The 16453-nt window shown below is 36.7% G+C and overlaps 1 protein-coding gene across 11 annotated transcripts in view; it reads left to right on the forward strand.

Moving 5' to 3' along the window:
* The first annotated feature begins 367 nt into the window (after positions 1-367).
* Positions 368-16453, forward strand: part of ZNF462 (zinc finger protein 462) — a 176447-nt gene continuing 160361 nt past the window's right edge. For all 11 annotated transcript variants that reach the window (XM_083352498.1, XM_083352502.1, XM_083352505.1 and 8 more), the window contains exon 1: positions 368-595. The gene's annotated coding sequence lies outside the window, so the exon portion shown is untranslated. The remainder of the gene's footprint in view (positions 596-16453) is intronic.

The raw sequence follows: 16453 nt of genomic DNA on the forward strand, positions 1-16453 counted from the left end.
AGAAATATAAATCCCAAGAGGACTTAAGTTTGTAACCACCTTCTTCTCTCATCTTCTTCATCGCCACCACCACCACCACCTCCTCCTCCTCCACCATCACCATCTCTAGCTTTCTTTCCCCCTCCTCTTATTCTCTTGCCTTTCACCCCCCCTTTTTTTTCTCTTCTTTCTTCCACACCCCCCCCCTCCACGTTGTTGTTGTTAGAAAGCCTTCTTGCACCCCCTGGTGCTCTTGCGTTTTGTGTGGTAGGCAAGGAGATTGTCTTCTCTCGCTCCTTCTCTCGCTCCCTCTGGTTGCTCATTATTCAGAGAGACACACAGAAGGTTGAGAGAGAGAGAGAGAGAGAGAGAGAGAGAGAGGGAGAGAGACGGATATCTCAGGTCATCTGCAGCTGCAGCAAACCAGTAAGGGAGAGAGAGAGAGGGAGAGGGGGGAAAAAAAAGCAGGGAAAAAGATGGCGATTCTCCATTGCTGAGACCTGGCAAGGAGCACATGAGTCTAGCAAAAACAACTTCCACAACAATTACAAGCAGGAGAAGGAGAGAAAGGAGAGCCGTGGAAAGCTACCAACGCCGGCGCCAGGACCTTCCTGCTGTAAGTTCTTGCAATTAAAACCCATCTCGGGTCTAAGCTATGGGAACGGGGAAGAAAAGCCTTCTTTTGGCTGTCCCACCACCTTGGGAAAGATAGGGAGATAAGATCCTCCTCTCAAAGCCCCTGATCCATTCATTCCGGCAAGCCAGAAGAAGCAGCAGAAGAAGCAGAAGAAAGGGTGTGTGGGGGGGGGGGGACCCGAAGTAGTGGTGGGAAACGATGGTTTTGTTAGGGAGAAGAAGTCTCTTAATGGGGGAGGAGGAGAGGAGGAGGTGGTGGTGGTGGAGAGCTGGTGGTGGGAGGAGGAGGAGGGAGGAGGAGGAGGAAGGCAGTTAATTAATTTTTTGTTGTTCTTGCATTAAGATGGGGGGGAGGGAGAGATAAGTGAGAGGAGCGGAGCTCAGAAGTGTGTGGGGGCAGTTGGGGGGGGTTGGATGTGGGGAAGTGATTGGATCACAGGCGGGAGAGGTGGGGGTGAAAAAAAAACAGCTCTGAGCTGACTCGACCCAGCTATGTGGTGACCTCTTTCTTTCTTTTTCTTTCTTTGCTTTCTCTTTCTCTCTCTCTCTCTGTGTTCCTCTCCTTGCAAATCTGGTCCCTCTCTCAGGCAGGTATACTGGATCCAACACCCCTTCTCCTCCTACAGCCGGTGTGTATATATAGAGATCGAGATATAGATACGTGTGTATGTGTGTACACACGAGCTCCCGCCTTTCCTGAAGTTGATATAGTGGGGGGTCTTCCCTTTGGCTGCAGTTTCTGAAAGGGTTGGAGGAGAACCGCGGTTAAGCTGGAGAGAAGCCATTACACACGTCCTGCTCTTTCCTTTGAGAGACAGAAGGGGAGAGAAGAAAGAAGGGGGGAGGACAGAGACCTTCACTTTTTGTTCAGTTCCGTGGTGTCTATGGCTTTCTAGGGAATGAGAAGCAGCTGAGCTTCCTCCCCCCCTCCTCCTCTCCTTCATTCCCCCCTTTCTTTCTTTATCTCCTTGTCCTCCATTTGCAAGCTGTCTGCGTTGGTTCCAGTCCAGATTCCAAAATACAAAGCTACTTCTCTTTTGCTCACACAGGCACATACGCGCGCACAAACACACACACACACACACACCGTCTTTCTTTCTCCTCTTTCCCCCCCCCCCTCTCTTGGAGAGACCTTCTTTCTTTCTTAAGCTTGGCAGTTTCTGGGGGAGGGGAGCAGAGGTGTGTGTGTGTGTGTGTGTGTGTGTGAGGGGGGTAGGAATCTCTTCTTGGAGATCCTTGAGATCTGTTCCTTTTGTACCCCTGGAGAAAGTTTTCTCCTTTTGGTTTTGGAAGGACCTTCTGGTAAGGGGGGGGGAGGGAGGAAGGTGGCGAGATATGGAGTTGCTTTCTGCTGCTGTTGCTTTGTATGCCTGGCTGTTTGCCTCATGAAGCTACTTGCATGCCTAAGAGGAAATGAATAGTTGGACAGAGGGCTGTGATCTGAGTCAGGTAAGCCATGTCATGTTCTCTAGCTCCACCAGAAAATGGAGGAGAGGGAGAGCAAGGACAGGCTTTTCCACCAGACAAAGCTGAGATGGGAAGTGCTCATGCAATTATGGATGTTTCTCCATTTTTTTTTTCTCTCTGAAGGTTTGTTGGCAAAGCCTGGCTTTGACAAGATTTTTCCTTCAGCCAGCGACGTTTTTTGATGTCTCTTCTTTTTCTGCCTCCAGGAAATGGATGATTTGAGGAAGTTTCATAGATTCTTTTCATAGAATCTCCAGAGACAGTCAGAGAAAGAGAGGAGAAAGAAAGAAAGAGACCTGTCTTCTAAAAAGGACGTGTTTTCTGTCCTGTCTTTTATAGTTTAATTCTGAAACCAAGCCTTTTTTTCTTTCTCTTTTTCTTTTTCTTTTTCTTTTTCTTTTTGGTTGAACTTTATGGCATTCAAGCGAATGTGATTCAGTTGATCAAAGAGGTTGATTTTTAAAGAAAAGGAATAGTTTCGTGTAATCTGATGAGACTGGCAGTGTTCTTCCTCAGTATGACATGAGAATCAAATGTCAATCATATCTCGAGATGGTCTTAAGGTGGTGATCATTCCACATTGGGAACCATGATAGTAGGCTGCCTTCTGGAAACCATTATAATTTGGGCCTGTATATATTATTACAACTACTCTTCGTATTGTTGCTCTTATTTTTTAAAAATCTAAATGGACCATTGTTAGGTCCTCTGAAATTCCGTGAGGCACTTTATGGATTCATTTGTGATAAAGAGCAAACCTTAGTTCTGGCCCTTATAAATGGTGACATTTCATGTGAATTACCATTATGAATCAATCATATCTGAATATATTTACATTTGTTTGATTTCAGTAAATCTGCATCCAGAACTAAGTGCCACTGACTTGTGTAGAGCTAGGATTAATTTTTTTACACTCCTATCTACATCATTTAAAATGTCTTTAATCTAGTTTGTGAACTCAGTTGTTAAGTATATGGGTTCCTTTTTTTTAACAGTATGGCAGCTCAGGCAAAGCACGGTTCTCTCCATATATTCATCAGTTTTATTTGGACTACTTTAAGGTCTGTATGGATGAAAAAGTATATAGCAGTATATGTAACATTTAACTTTGCCTTCTAAATTCTCCAGAACTAATTACCATGAGAATTTATTTATTAGGTTAAATTTCTCTTTCAAAAATCAATAAAAATTTCAACAGTAAACTATTGAAAATAAGGTAACAAAAATATTTGACATATTTAAAGGAGTTTGGGTTTCCACAATGAGCAGTAAAATTGGAAAACCAAACCAGGTAATGCTGCCAGATAAATTTCTGTGCATGCCACTGATAACTGGAAGTCATGAGAAAATAATGAATCTTCCACCTCGTCAGTATAATTGTGACTAACATACTGACAAAACAATATTATAAAAACTCTTGTACAACTCTTGATTATAAATAGATAACTTTTGATTCAGCTTATGAGATGCATGTTCACAGAGCCATCCTTGAAACAAAGCACAATGTAATCTGGGCTTTATGCTTAAGCTTTAAGCTATGATATGATGGTCCTTGGGAGGGCCCATTCTGTGAATGTCATTGAATTTACACCTAGGCCAAGGGTCACCATAATTGACACCATCATTTATTTTAATCATAGTTTATTGAAACACATATAGTATTTGGGTTCACACATTATGCCAGGTCAAAAACAAATACACTGGGATGAACCTAACCCAATTAATATCTGTTCTTGATTTATTTAAAAAGCTTGTTAAGTCCTGTCGTTTTTTTTCTTTCTGTGATGAATTTATTCATATTCCGCTTCTACTTATAACAAAATGTACCTACCCCTTTTCACAAAATCATATATTCTTTTCATCTCACTTTAAGGTAAAGATGGATCAGACATCACTTAAAGGCATCCTTTGTAGACATTCAAGAAAATTGCTATAAAAAATGTAAAGGTCATTTGCATGACAGTTTTTAAATGAAATACCATTTGTAATCAATGATGAGTGTTCTTTTTTAAAAAAGGAAAGAGACTCAAGTTTCTTCCCATTACAACTACTTAAGACAACTTTTAGCAGGAATTTAGCAGTTTGCCTGCACAAGCAAATATTCCAATTGTATTCTATTAGGAAACTCTGAAGTATTTAAGAGCTTTGACTTAAATTGAGTGTGGGTTTCTTTCCCTTGATGTCATGTGATTTGGATGTTTTGGCCATTTCCATCTTAAAGATATTGCAATCACCTACATGCACACCTTCATATACTGTATGTTGGAATTCATCTCTTTCTTCTAATGTTGGCCTTAGGCTATATGGTGATTGAGCCCTTTAGTTTTTGATTTTTGTCTTCCAGTCAGCTGTATTCTTTTTCTTTACCATGCATTATTTTCTTTCTGATTTTTAACTGTAGTGGCTCAGAGTAGCTGTGGAGTTGAATGGCCTCAAAACTGAACTAATAAAAACATAGATATGTCAACTTGTTGGTCCTCTGAAAAAGTGGACATGTTATTCCTTAATAACATGCTATTATAGAATGTTTTATTAGTATAGAATATTATTCTATAACAGAACTTTCTATCAATGAGGAAATTGATATATGAATAATAAGTAATATAGAAATACTAGTATGGGTAAAAGTGTAGCCTCTTGAAGTTCTACTTTTGTAAAGTACAGTGAAGTTCAGCACAAGGGAGTGACAGCAAAAAAAGGTCATCCAGAATGGATGTGATTACTATAAATTATATTCCCTTTTTCTTTGCTCTTGGAGTTAAATAATATAAAATATGGCAAATACCCCCTTAAGTTAAGTTGCAGCCTCCCACAATAAACCTCTGTAGTTTTCATCACCCATCAGTATCTGTTTTTCTTAAGGGTTCAATTAAAATGGAATCCAGATAATCTCCCATACAAGCAAGAAGCAAGGAATCTTGCATATTTTATGCATTAAGTTCTAAATGATTGCTAAGGTGGTGAAAATAAAGATTTGAGGGCAAGATAATGTCCCTTAATGTGGAGTTAAAGAGGTGTTAAACATTTGTTGTTTATTCAGATCTTTGCAATTTTTTGAAGTGAAGGAAAAATGCATAGCTATCTGATGAATTCTTTAAAAATTAACAGAGTTGCTCCCTAATTTCAATTCTTTGTAATAGCCTCCCTGCATTATTAAAATAATTCTAATAAAATTTCATCATTTTATCCTCAGTTGGAATGATTTTATTTCCTTTTGCCTTAATTTATTAAAGTATGTTGCATTACCTTCTCATTTGACATTGCAATATAGAAAAACAAGTTATTTTTGTTAGTTGAAGGGATGGAATCTTATGATGACCGCTAATAATAAAATTTATCAGATACATTGAAATATATATATATTCAGTTATTCCTTTGTAGCACTTAACTTGCAAATCATCAATACATTTAACCACTAGAAGAGCATAATTAAATAATAGTAATCCAAGTTTAAACTTTAGCTAAGGCTGACAGGAAACAAAAATATTTTGTGGAACAGATATTCTTAGTGGGAGAGTGGAATAGATATTCTTAGTTGAGAGAAAAAGGATGGAACTGTGCACATGTTGAAAATTAGTAGGGGAAAAAATACCTTAACCTCTTGTGTGAACATAGCATCTCTCTACTGTTGCTTAAACCACCATCTGTCCTTTTAGGTGTTGCATATATATATTTCGAGGATAGGGAGGAAGCTTATATGGAAAGCAATAAATAAATAGATGTTGTAGATTTGTGAGGTCCAAAGCATTCAATTCCTTTAAAAAATGCAGTACTGATTAACATAAATTTCTATAGTATACAGTAGTATGTTTGAAAACAGCATTAATTTCATTCTTATCAACTTGTATAACAGTTTTCTTTCAGGATAACACCTATCTTGAGTTAACTTTCTGTATTGCAGGATGCAGATGTTAATATTTTGCTTTTTTCACCAACTGGCCTAATCAGTCAAACTGACAGTAAAATATGATTTTTAATATTTATTGATTGATCTGATCTGATCAGACTTGGAGGAAGTGAGAGGAAGCTATGTTTATGTACATTTTAACTAAGAGTTGAAAACTTATACTGAAATAGTAGGAATATGTAGAACAGCCTTCCCTAGAAAATGTGAGCATTGAATTCCAACACATCTGGATAACACATAGTTGGGATAAGCTGCTAGGAAAGATGTGCACTGATATGCTAGGGAAGTCCTTTGTTATGTTAATTTTGAAGATTTTGAAAAATATGTTCACTAGCTGGATTTTCAGCCTATTTCTGGAAAATATTTCAATAGTTGCAGTAATCCTTCTTGATTTGAAGGCTACCTTTTTCCTAAATCAGACAGTGCTATTACTCAGATGTGATAGTGTTGATTTTTACCATAAAACAAAGATGCAAAAAAAGTATTTTCCAACTTCTGCTATCAGAGACACAGCTGTTGATATTTATACTAAATATGAAAAAGTATTCCATTTTTGCATGTAAGGAGACAAAAAAAAAATCAATTTCCATGGTATCCTTCCATGGCGGCGCAGTGGTGAAAATACAGAACTGCAGGCTAATTCTTCCATCTGCCAGGAGTTCGATTCTAACTGGCTTAGTCTTCCACCCTTCCATGGTTGGTAAAATGAAGACCCAGATTGTTGGGGGCAATATACTGACTCTGTAAACCACTTAGAGAGGGCTGTAAAGCACCGTGAAGTGGTATATAAGTCTAAATGCTACTGCTCTTGCTATCCTTCTTGCATTTGGCTGTGAGGAACTGTGGTTAGTAAATCCTGACCTTTTCAGACAATTGCTCAGCAACTACTCCCACCAGTGCTACAATGCTGCAAAGTTGTATTCAGTAGAATTTGGAAAGCTGCAGGTTCCCTTAATCTGGGATTATGACTTCTGGGATCTTCTATCGCCTGTCAGATTAATAGAAGATACATTAAGGAATCCTGGTGCACTCTAGTAGTGGCCTTGGGATAATGTCACTGTGGACACACTAGCAGGTTAAGGTCAGTGTGTACATATCAGATGAATAAGACCTTGTTTCACCACTTAATGGACATACTGGTTATGATGGTTTACGGTACTTTTTCAAGAAATATTTCAGCCTGTTGTGAGAAAAAGAATTTCTCATCTGTTTGGGCCTTTGACAAAGCTATGGTTAATCCCGAAGCTCCTGAAATGAGATAGCATTTACGAAATTCTTAATTGCAAGAGGTGGCAGCAATAGCATTTGAAAGATTTAGACTGAATATAAATCTAGAAATGCATTTCAGTGAGGTGCTTGGAAAGTAGTTCTGCATAGATATGTATTTAAGAAATAAAATACTGCAACAACTTTTTTAAAGAAGTATTTTATTGGTTTTCTATCATTACAATTTATCTGTGCTTAGTAAACAACATGTTGTCTGGGTTAATTTTGCCTAGTCATACAGATTAAGTTCTTACTCTCTATCCCGCTTTTCTAACCATTGGTAAAATAAGTTCTATGTTTGAAAGTATACCGTGTCTTCTTTTAATTTTGATTCTCAATGTAAGTCTGTCCATCCATTTCTGCACAGTCCAATATTTTCTTAATTATCACTTCCTCCGATGGTGTTGTCTCATTTTTCCAGTGGAGTGCAAATATGATCCTGGCTGCAGTTAATACATGTAATGTTAAATATGCATACGGCTTTTATAAAGATGAGAAAGTGTTTGACCAGGTGTTGTTGACTTCTGATGAAAAAAGATTAAAAAATTGTATAATTTTCAGTTGAATTTAAAAATGGAAGACGAACAAGTAAAAGAAACAATGATTATATGGGCAAAAAAAATGTGGGCATAGCATAGAATTAGAGAAATGGCAAAATCTATGGGAAAGAAATTATAATCTGACAATGGCTACTTCATATAAAGAAAACCTATATAAAATGTTTCATAGATGGCATTTTACACCTGTTAGATTACCAAAAATGTTTAAAAATATGTCTAGCAAATGCTGGAAATGTAATCAGAATCCTGGTACATATTATCACTTGTGGTGGACTTGTGTAAAAGCCAAAAAAAAATATTGGACTAAAAAAAAGACTGCAACAACTTTTAATGATCTGCTTCTATAAATATTCAGAGGTGGCTTTTCAGAAGATATATTTTGATGTTTTTGGAAATGTGGACTTCTTGAAAGCTGTGGTTTTTGTATATGAGTGTACTAATGAATTTCTTGATGTTTTGATATGCGTTACAAAAGTGGCCCTTTCTGTAAAAACCAGCATGAAAACATGAAAGCCATCTCCACATTGTTGCAATTGTTTATCATGGTCTTACAGGTATATTGAATTTTAGAAAGATTTAAAAATACCTTCTTATGTCCTAGAATTGAACTTTTTAGTTGTTGAAAAGTTAGAATTACAGTTTCCCCCATTATTTTTTTTAAAAAAACAAGGTGTTTGGGACACCGAGAAACGTAAAGGTAATAATATAATATCTGCTGTTACAGTTAACATTGCAATGGATGAACCTCACTCACCATGGCAATACTCCAGATGAGTTTACTGTTGAAAATAAAATGTTCCAGAAGAACTGGGAGAACAGGAAAGAAGTTAAAATAGCATGGTTTGTATGCCAGTGCTGAGAGGAGGAGGAAAAAGGGAGACAGAAGGTAATTATCACAACGTGTTGCTTGGAAGAACACAATTTCAGAGGTGCATTTGAATGATTTCTTTCCTACATCTCTCAAAATGGTCTCTGAATCATTTTTATACTACCGTCTTCACTTCCAAGCATAAGGAATTAGAAAATAGGGGAGCTGTGTTTTAATTTAGATCATAGCAAGTATACTTTTTTTTTGGGGGGGGGGAAATAACACTCTCCAATATTCTTTATGATCTAAGTCGAGCATGAAAAGATGTACCTGCACATGGTTATTTTTGGGTGGAAATTATGCCTAGTTTTTTTTCTTTTTATAATTGGTATATTCTGTTCCTTGGCCAAATAGAGACAAGTGATCCCACATTAATTTACTGGAAAGCATAGAATTATCCTTGTTCACCAAAGGATTTTTCTTCTAGGACAGGGGTGTCAAACTCAATTTCATTGAGGGCCGCATCAGCATTGCGGTTGCCCTCAGGGGGCCGGGTGGGTATGGCCAGGGTAGGCGTGGCCTACTGGGTGGGCGTGGCTAGAGTGCATATGGCCTACTTGGTGGGCGTGGCCAGCTCTACATCATACGCATCAAGGGTGCCAATGGGGGCCTGGGCAGGAGTGGGACAGATCTGAGGGTCTCTGGTAGAAGGAGGGTCTCTGGGCCAGGGCCAAGGCAGCGGGGGCCGTTCCCTCACTGTTTCCAGGATGGCTTCGCGGGCCACATGAAATCACTTCGCGGGCCGGATCCGGCCCCCGGGCCTTGTGTTTGACATGTCTGTTCTAGGAGATATCAGAAAGTTTTCAAAGCAGCTTCTCCCAGGAAATGGAGTGATGTGACTCTTATTGTTTGGCCTGTAAATGTTTACTAGCCACCAAGCCCAGACGGACAACTAACTAACCCTAACTGAGATGTTGGAAGTTCCCATTACCTTATGAAAAGCTATTCTGTAAGCAGTATGAAACAGGTCAGGTTGTCCTTAGAAGTGTGATTTAAAATCAGCTGGTTTGATTTATGTGATACTTTATAACAAGAGGATCTGTTATAATTTTATAACACTTAAAACAAGCCTCTTAAGCCAGGGAAATTTAAGAGCATTCTTTTCTATTCAAAAAAATAGCCAACTAATTGATTCTGATTCATTGCTTAGTGGTCTGTTGATTTAGCTACCACTGAAAGTTATTCTAGCTATATTGAAATGATACTTAATTCTCCAGATGGGATGTTGATCCCTATTCCAAATCAACAAAAGTTGGGCTCATTCCATAAGTACAGTATACAGGTAATCCTCGACTTACAATCACAATTGGACTAGGAACTTTTGTTGCTAAGTGAGATGGTTGTTAATTCAGTCGGACCCGATTTCATGACTTTTTTTTGCCATGGTGGTTAAACAAATCACTTCAGTTGTTAAATGAATCGTGCATTCATTCGGTGAATTCAGTTTGCCCCATTGACTTTGTTTGTCAGAAGCCTGTAGGGGAGGTCTTTAATGGTGATCACCTGACCCCAAGACTTTGCAACCATCATTAAGCCATGCCAGTTGTCAAGGGCCCGACTTTTATTCATGTGACCTCAGGGATGCTGCAATGGTCTTAGGAGCAGGAACTGGTGTTAAGTCAGTCTTCAGCGCTGTTTTTAAGTTTGAATGGCCACTAAATAAATTTTAAGTTGAGGACTACCTATATAGGAACAGTCCAATATTTTATTGGACTGGAACTAAGACATTCCTAATAAGACATACTTCTGAAACTGTCTTAATTTTAGTAGGGCATAATCATGGTTACTTGAGACCTGTATGTCGGGCTAAATATAATTGAAGATTGAAGAACAGTGTAAAATGTTTTTCATATCTTTATATGCTAGTTACGCTTTTAAAGATGAAAAATAAGTTTGAAATAATATTCAAGAATAATTGTAATTGGCATTATTTATATGGGGTAGATATGGTGGTATCCTATAGCAATGATGATGTAACAGATCACTGTTCAATTAACTCTTACATTTCCTGCAAAGAAGAGGCTCCTAGCTGGATTTTTTTAATTTATGGACCCTGTCATAATAAATTTTGAAATATTAACCCACTGGTGACCATGTATGGCTCTGGGTGCCACTTGTTCACTGTCCTGTGCTAAGGCATTCAGTTCATGTTAAATGTTTGGGAAACATTGGTTTGTGCTTAAATTGTAAGCCGCCCTGAGTCTTTGGAGAAGGGCGGGATATAAATGGAATTAAAATAAATAAATAAATAAATAAAATGCTCCCGTTTGCGTGACTGAATCTTACCTTATGCTATCAACAATTATGTAGCAAAGAGCAAGTAATGGTTTCCACTGGTTTATGTACAGATAAACATTGTTTTTTTAATACACAGAAGGGGGTAAACCAAATATATACATTAGATTGGAGGAGAGATTTTTAGGAGGTGATCTGGTGTCTTTCATGCTCCAAGAAGGGAAAAACCTTTGCCAGAAGTTGTAAGTGATTCTAAGAAGCTCCATTGTTTTGTGAGGGAATGTACAAGTGACTATTAAGGGAACAAAACAATGTTTTTGATTAGGGGAATGAAATAACTGCTGAAGAAGAATTCATCAGGGACAAAACCTGTGGACTAGTTAAAGTCAATTCTTGGAAACTTCACTAGTAATGAGTATATGGGAAATTACTCTGGAAATCATAATCATGGCTATAAAGGCTTTGCAAGCAGTGAAAAATCAAGACAAGTCATGTTTATTACTTAATGTTTTCCTTTAAAGCATTCAGAGTGATTTGCATATACATACGTTCAGAGTGATTTGCATATACATACGTTAAAAGCTCTTACTGTGGATTTGCCATGTAGTTCAGCATTAATATCCTTTTTTTCTTTTTGGTAGATAGGGAATTAAGGCAATCTGCTCCATAAAGCTTTAAGGGAACAGATGTCTCATACTGCCATAAAAAGGTAAAAGTGGAGTGGACCAGCTTTAGCCAAGAAACTCTTTCATTCCTCAGTATTTCTCAGTGCTGGCTTGGTTTGTGATTTTTTTTATTTAAATGTTCAATGAAAGGTAGAGCTTGCTGTGTATTTCTCATCTTGCTGCCTCTTTTCTCTCTTTACCACTTTATATTACAGTTAATTACTTAATAATTATCAAGGGAGAGGAATTACCTGTGACATAACAATATTGTGATACTGACATCCTGCAAAGCCATCTGACACCCGAAGCGTCTAAACTGTCTTGAAAAATGAAGATAGGTGATGCTTAAACCCCTGCATGACTATTATTAATGGAAAGTATTAGAAGAAACCTAAAAACTAGAATGTCAGCTTATAGGGTTGGCTTTCAAAGATGCAATGATCACTGTCAGGAAGAGGAAACAGGAGACACAGAAGCAGAAGCAGAAGGCAGGCAGAGCTGTTAAGCAAGCACAAAGTAGGTTAAAACATTCCATAAGCAATATGTAGTGGAAAATCTCTGGTAACAAAGCTATCTGTGTTAGAGAAAGAGAGACTGGGCAATTAATCATGGCCTATAAAAGAAGGTAGACTTTTCTGAAAGATTCTAGAGAAGTAGAATCAGTAGACTTCAAATGAGAAGACGATTTGGTACTAAAATTGGAAATGTCATTTGTGGACACTTGTCTGGTTCCATGATATTTTTGACAGCTGTTGACAGTTGAACAGAAAAAGAAGTTGTCTTATTGGTAAGAGTTAGGAGATTTAAGCTGTGAACTAAGATCTGAAGTTTGTGATTGTGGAAGAAGCTGTAATGTGAATATAACTCTCATGCTTCCTGTGAAGTCATAATTATAGTTGTGGTATTAATAGGAAAAGGAAAATAATGTTGTTCTGTGTTGTATTTAGAGATTGTGGCAAAGATAGGTACGCCGTTTGGAAACAATCAAGATTTTCAGCTCTTATGCAACTGGTAAGCAACTTTTACTTTTTCCTAGAGGTCTTTTCAAACACTGTTTGGATTTGGTGTTCCGCTTTTTCAAAATGGCCTGTTGCCAGATGCACTTGGCTAGAGACACTGATTATCTTTATCGATTTTATCTCTGAGTTCAGCCAAATCATACTGTTCTGGGACGGATATTAGCCAATAGTCCATAATAGTTATGAAGAGACACTCTAACCTCGAGTGTGAATTTGAAGGCTTAGCTGCACAAGTAGGCCAGAAAATAAAATAATTTACCCTTGAAAATTAACCTAGTTCATTGAAAGCATTGCTTTAATGTGTAATTGGAAAGTCCATTAATCATACGCACTAGCATCCTTCAGGTGAAACTGTTCTACCCATAAAGCAAAAATGGAAGCATCAGACAGTTTTTCCAGCATCTCATCTTCCAGATTTCCCTCTGAAATCCTTTAAACCAAGTTATCTATTTAATTGATCACATTAACCTTATTTGGCAATACCTTCATTTGTACATCTTAACACACGAGGGAGAATGAGCAGTCCCACCTTTCTCTAAGGTGCATTGGTGACGTCACTCAAGAGCTGTCTCTAAGGGGAAGATGTGACTATTTTTCAAGGAGCCTTTGCAATTTATGCAAAGATTTTTAAGTGAGCTGTAATTTTGAAAATGCAACACATATTCTGAAATGGGAAGGAAAATGCCATGAGTCTTCCTGGAAGCAATGTTGTCTTGTTTTAGAATGCAGACATAAGGAAATCATCAGATATGTCTAGAAACTCTTTATTTGATGTCTCTGAGTCAGTGCTGACTTCTGGTGATTGCCTGGACTAGTCCGTGAAGTTTTCTTGGCAACATTTTCAAAAGTGGTTTGCCCTTGCCATGAACTAATAGGAGTTCATGGCCTTCAGTCCAAATCTGTATTTTAGGTTTATTTTTGGTGAAACAACTTAAGTCTAGTTAACAACATAAGATAACGTAAGACTACATATTATTTGCCTTTTCATAGCTGACTTCCTCAAGTTGAGATGGCAACTTGCTGGTTGAGTGATTATGAGGATGTACAAGGTCAATATATCTGAAAGGCAGTGGGGTAGGGACTTGATTGTATAGTATGTATGGTTGATAGTTTTTCTTTTTCATGCTAAATCCATATTTGTTGCTAATTGGTGTTTAGTTTTATGCCCCCCCCCTTTATTTTAAATGTTTGGTTTCTTTCTTAAATATGTTCTAAAATAGTTTTGACTAAAATTATTTCTGCAAGGAATGAGATAGAAGAAATAATACATTGTTCATGGCTTGTCGATCATGACAGTGAATGGTTTCAAGTGGAAATCCATACCGCAGAGAACATTGAATGCTATGACATTCTGGCAAAGATGGGTTTGAATATGGTGAAATTTAACTTAATTGTTTCTTAATTCTTTCATTTAACTTACTTTACTAGTTTGATATTATTAAATTTTATCCTGATCACTTAGACAATTAAGAATATTTTATATAGAAAAGAGACTACATTTTCTCTACTATGCTTAACAATTTTAATCTGTGACACCCCCACCCCCCAACTGTTATGGGAAAGGTTTTTTTTTTCTAGAATAGAAAACTTGGATACTGGTTATTTCAGTAGATATTTCAATGCTTTCTTCAAGTTGATGTTTGTTATATTTTCTTCTTAGCAGCTAGAAACTGGCAGCTAGGTTATTAAAATCATGATAACCCTACTGTTCCGTTAATCTGTAGTACATATTTTGAAAGCAGATGATGTTGGCCTATGCATAACTTACATGCTGCTCTTGGTCTAAAATAGCCTCCTGTATGTTCCTTCAGGTGGTTCTCAAATCATTTCATCTATGGTGATGGACTCCTGGTTTTCACTGTAGAGTTGTTTATTTTAAGAGTTCATGTCTACTTAGCTTTGCTAATGCTATACTGCTATATCAAATGGTCTATTGAGACTTCAAGGGGTTGGTAAGCTATTTTTATCATGTCAGTTTGGTAGATGAAGTTTCAGATTATCTAATGGTACTTTGGAGGTTCTGTTACCATATACAGAAGAACGTTGCCGCTTTGTGCATCTGTGGAGTATTGCCATGTTTTGATATTACATAATCTCGAATTAGTTTTTCAAAGCTAAATCCCAACTCTGGATGTTATAGACTGTATTTTGATTTATCAATCTTAGCATTTGTTAAGAAGCATAGAAAGGAAAATGCGTTGATTCTGGTGTTATTTCAGAATCTTGATATTTTATAAAGTTGTTTATAAATTCAGAAGTTATTTTCATCATTATCATTTTTGGGAAATACATGAATGGGAGAGAGAGAGTTTACTGAATGTTTGTTGATTTAGAGACATGCATGATTAAATGAGTAGACCTGAAGTACAGGATGTGTTGCGTGATTATGGAGCTGAAAGTTGATTTCTGAATATGATAAGAGAAGATAAAGCATGTGTAAGAATAAACAAAATTCTTAGAAATAGTTCAACACTGAGAAGCTAGTAAGACCAGGATATATGATAGTATTTAGTATTTATGGATAAATATATAAGGAATTATTAAAAGTGTTTTGGTTGTCGGTGTGTATATAAGTATACTTATGTATACAAGTAATGCCATGTTGGAAAGAAAGATTGTAAAGTTAAATAAGCATGGTGAGATACAGTATTCTATGTACTGTATACAAGTATTCTATGAGAGACATGGGTGGCCCCTAAATATGATAGATAGATAGATAGATGGATGGATGGATAGATAGATAGATAGATAGATAGATAGATAGATAGATAGATAGATAGATAGATAAAAATGGTGTTGGTGTAGATTAAGTTTACTTATATATCCTTTTTCATTGATCATGTCTTTCATTTATTTGCTTTATTATATTTTTACCCCCTTTCTACACTTTACATATTATTTATTCTGAAAGGGAAGAGTATGATAAGTACTATTACTAGTATTAATATTATTCTTACCATCATCCTAGCTAACCTCACCAATATACTTTATACTTTATAGAGTAAAATATTACTTTGTAAAAGAGTTTGTTTTTTGTATATTTTTTTTAAAAAAATAAGATTTTCAATTTTTTTAAAAAAATTCTATTGAAAATTTTAATAAGAACTAATATATATTAAAGTAGGAAAGAGGCTGAAAGTGCAGAAAGAAAGAAGTAAAGGAAAAAGAAAAAAAGTTACAACGTTATAAAGAAATGGCTCCTGATCTTCAGAGCAGCTATTAAGTACATTTATATTTTAAACTCTCTAAAGTTACATCATGCTTCTCTTCTTTCTATAATCTCTTCAGTACAATCATCAAAACCATAACTCATAAGTTTATTATGACTTTTTATGCAAAAAGTCCATAAGAAGTTTTTAGTCACCCATAAATGTAGGTACTGTCTTTTTTCTAATAAAACAAAACTATTTTGGCAAATTCTGTCCTCACCAGCCATTCCTTTTATTGTAGGTAATGCCAATTTTTTTCCATTTGTGTGCATGCAATAATCTTGCTTCGATTATCAGATGTAAAAACAACATTCCATGGCTCTGGAGATCTATTCTGAGAACAGTTCCTATCTTGCAAGAACGAAAAGGGGAAAATGGTCTACAGTAGTATTCTTAACCCAGAGATTCAAAAAGCACACTACAACATCCTAATTGCCATAGTCATCCTGGTTGGGAATGATGTGTTACTGTGGGGGGGGGAAATATTTTTTTCTGACTGCAATAAGCGTAACACAAGTAAAATCTGACCTAACTGAGGCATACTTTTTCTTTCGCACCATTTATTTTGAACAAATTAAATTTAAAATTAATTTGAAACCTGGATTCTGAGAACATTGCTTGTAGTCTCAACTATGATTAGGG

Source organism: Vipera ursinii (genome assembly GCF_947247035.1).
Source record: "Vipera ursinii genome assembly, chromosome: 2".
NCBI lineage: Eukaryota > Metazoa > Chordata > Lepidosauria > Squamata > Viperidae > Vipera > Vipera ursinii.